Here is a 4,357-nt window from a genome sequence, read left to right as displayed (position 1 = left end):
TGGGTTCAGCTGCTGGGAGTCGTTCAGGTCTGGTTGGGATGCGGAGAAGAAAGAACGACGTGAGGGTCGGGGTTGTTATTGTGTTACGGCAGAATTGGGGGGGAGCTCGGCGACCGACTTCTAGGGCTGAGGTGCATCGCTGGAAGGTTGTGAGTAGGTCCAGCGATGATGGTGAGCTGAAGGGTGGTCGTAGACGGGGGTGTGCGATGGTGACGCTGAGTTGCTGTGTTCTTGGTGTTTCATGGCGGTTTCAGGCCATGGTTGCTGTTTTACCAGACTCCGACGGAGATGAGGGCTGTGTCGTTTGGACTGAACAACGTCGGTAGCGTGGTTGAGGAAGGAAGGTGGTCGTTGGTGCGTGTGTGAGTTTTCACTAGTTGTTTCCGGCAAGGGGTCGCAAGATGGAGAAGCAGTAGCGGCTCCTTGTTATGGTGTCTGTTGGTTTTGCTGTTGAAGAAAAGGCAGTGGGGAAAGGGGTGTTTGGAGAAGACAATCTGAGAGGGGGGGTTCCTATGCGCATCTTTTGTGTATTTTTTGTTTTCAGCCTCTTTCCCCGTTTTTCTTTTCTCTTTTTCTTCTTTTTATATTGTAGATTGTAGAGTTTTTAGGTTAAGGGGTATGGGCCTAGGAATTATGGGCTTGGAAATTATGGGCTAGGTCCAAAGTTAGGCCTAAAAATGGGTTGCTCGAGCCCAAGTTCTATTCTTTCCCTGCAGACGAGATTAAAATTACGGTCTCATTTATTAATTAATCCTACTATAAAAAAATTATTAAAATAAAACTAACCATTAAAACAAATCTATTTTTGGTATTTTCAAATATCATATTAAAATAAAAATACGATACGATTTTTGTATTTTTTTTAAGATTAAAAATGACTACAAAACATTAATGAACCTATTTTTGTAATTTTGTTTTCTTGTAATAAAATAAAGTAAAAAGTCAAAATTACTTAAAATATCTATATTATGCCTAAACTAAATATTTACGCGCTAAAATGTGAAAAATCTTGGGGAGGGTCAAAAATCACATGTCTACAGGGATAACCCCCAGTCATCGGGTGGTTATTATGAAGCAGTTTTTGCCGGACAGATTCCTGATGAAAGAGCTTGCCTTGATTTAAACTTGTTACCACCGATGAATGAGCAGCGAGGAAATAATTTTTCGACTTTATATAATCCACAAGACTACTGGTAAACTTTAATTTTTCTACGCTTTAGCGATGTTTATTTTATGTTTGAATTGGATTTGTATTAACACTCATAATTTTCATAGGGGGTACCGTCCGGATATGAATTTTACAAGTTATGACCCCGCTCCTAGTTGGAATATGCGTAGTTCTGGCGTGTTGGACCACGATGGTCCATCCGGGAGTCACCACCAACAAAACAATGTCCATCGTGGAACATCAACACAATACGACTTGTAAGTAAAGTGATATAGCTATATGTAAAGTATTTATCTAGTTGAGTAGCTTATCATTTTGTTCTTTTTGTGTAGTGAAAACAAGTAACTTGATGTTCCTGACCTCACACAGTTGCCCATAGATGTCATATTGACTCGTGATTTGGCAGATGCGCAGATTCAGGAAGATTATGACAACAATACCGATGAGCCTGGAGTTGACGCACCCTTCCCTGATGAGGGTGACGAGGAGGAGGAAGTGAATGTCGAACCTTAGCTGACAAGGGAACATGCTCATCCACCTCCCGTTAGACCAAGAGTGTACAAGTCCTACGTGTCGTTTCATGAGCGGAATATTCCCTACCTTGATAATTTGCCAAGTATGCCGGACGTGGATGCCCTCACAAGGGATGCTGACGAATTTCGGTCAGTAATGTGGGATGAGTCTAGACCAGTGGTGCTGGCAAAGGGCATGTATTTCCCTGATAAAGCTCGCCTAATCAGGGATGTAAAAATCTACAGCGTAAGAGAGTGCCTTGAGATGACGGTAAGGGAGTCAACTACAGAGGTATACAAGGCTGTATGTCGTAGAGACTTTATGGGTTGCCACTGGATGTTGCGTGCCAGCAAGAAGAAATCAGGGTTGTGAAAACTAGGTAAATATATTAGCACCCACAAATGTGAAATAGACATATTCAATGAGAATCACTTCAACCTGGATGTAGACTTGATTTCTCTTGTCTTGATTCCATACTTGAAAGTGTCCATTAGGTTCAAGATTAAAGAGTGTATTACAACCATCCACCAGGAGTATGGGTGTACTATAACCAAAAGAAAGGCATATCTCGAGCGCAAACGTGCCTTTGAAATTATTTATGGTGACTAGGATAAGTTATTTTCATCTCTACCCAGGTACATGGCAGCACTGCAACACTTTAACCCCGGGACTGTTGTTGAATGGAGGCATGAGCGGAGTCCGGATAGACCCGAATATATTTTCAACTATGTGTTCTGGTCATTTAAACCAGCAATTGATGGTTTTGTGCATTGTCGTCCTGTAATTTCCATAGACGGTACTCATGTCTATAGAAAGTATGATATTAAGCTTTTGATTGCAATTGAAATAGATTGCAATGGACAAATATTTCCATTAGCTTTTTCCATTTGTGCCAATGAAAGCGAAGAGACGTGGATGCTTTTTTCGAACCACTTGAAGTAGCTCGTTGTCAAACAGCGTTCAGGTAATTGTCTAATATTTTATTGACATGGTGGTATTTTAAGTTCTGTTCGACATTTTCCTGGATGGCAGGAACCCTATGCATACCACCGTTACTGTGCGAGGCACCTGAAGTCCAATTTCCAGAAGAAATATCACGACAAGGCCTTGCATGATTTAATGTGGATGGCAGCAACTGAGCACCAGCAGTGCAAATTCACGAGGCGCATAGAAGCGATCCGATAGTTAGATCCAAGAGCCTATACTTGGCTGATGGGACATGAGCTTCACATGTGGACATTGTATGATGATGGTGGCAGACGATGGGGTGCCCTGACTGCAAATGTGTCGGAGTCATTCAACGGTTTGTTGAAATCTGCACGTGGATTGCCTATCACTGTCATGGTCCGGATGATATTCAAACAGATTGCGGAGAGGTTTGTTGAAAGGCATAGAGCTGCATCAAAATTGATGGACAGGGGTGTTAAATTTATGCCAATACCAATGAGAAGATTTGATAAGTACAAGAGGCGAGCACATTGGCATTCATTTTTACAGTACGATCACGACCAGGGTATTTTTAAAGTTCGCACCGCTATCCGCGGACACCGGGGGAATAATCTACAGACGGTGAATAAAGCCAGCAGGTTGTGTTCCTGTGGGAAATGGACCATCTACCACATGTCGTGTGCACATGTCTTGAAGTGCTTTCAACAAGTTGGTTTAGAGGCAACCAACTATATTGATAGGCAATATAGTATTGCTGCATATGTAGACACATATAGTGGGCAGTTGCAGCCATTGGGTGCTGAACATTATTGGCCGCCGGAACCTTTTAAAATGGTGTGTAACAAGGACTATTTGCGCAAGCTACAAGTTCAAAAGGGAACGCGTATACGGAACAAAATGGATGTTGGTGATACCGTTTATGCGCGTAAATGTGGCATATGCTTGCAAACAGGATACGATCGTCGTAAAATATCCTTCAGCTAGTGTGGGTGGCGGTGGTAATCCTGGTGCAAGTTCGTCGAATGTACCCAACTATCAAGGATACAGCTAGTGTTTTATTTTCGTAATGTTTTTTGTAATTAGTGTCAGTACTTGTGTATGTTGCAATATCTATCAAATAAAATTATATTCCACAATCTTGTTACATCTTATTTTTTAACACGACCTTTTGAATTGGGATGATGATATGGTAGTCCAACATTCAACTTATTGGTGTTAGTAAAGAAGACCAATCTAAAGATTGAAATTTCATAACATAATATTAGAAGAGATAAATGTACAACAACTATAACTAAAGCAACATACATGAAAATAAAAGATAATAAGGGAAAAATCAAGACATTGCTGTTTCGTTTCAGAAAAATTGAATATGTATAGCGCGGTACAATACTACATTTTGTGTATTGTCTTGTCAGTCTGAAAAGCTGAACCGACTACGCAAAAGCTGTTTCGTTTCAGAAAAATTGAATATGTATAGCGCGGTACAATACTACATTTGTGTGTTATCTTGTCGGTCTAAAAAGCTGACCCGACTGCGCAAAAGCTATTTCGTTTCAGAAAAATTGAATATGTATAGCGCGGCACAATACTACATTTTGTGTGTTGTCTTGTCGGTCTGAAAATCTGAACTGACTGCACAAAAGTTGTTTCGTTTCAGTAAAAATTAAATATGTATAGCGCGATACAATATTACGTTTTGTCTGTTGTCTTATCGGTCTGAAAAAAGCT

Source organism: Nicotiana tabacum, chromosome 21, assembly GCF_000715075.1.
Source record: "Nicotiana tabacum cultivar K326 chromosome 21, ASM71507v2, whole genome shotgun sequence".
Lineage (NCBI taxonomy): Eukaryota > Viridiplantae > Streptophyta > Magnoliopsida > Solanales > Solanaceae > Nicotiana > Nicotiana tabacum.
Note: the sequence above shows the minus strand (reverse complement) of the source record.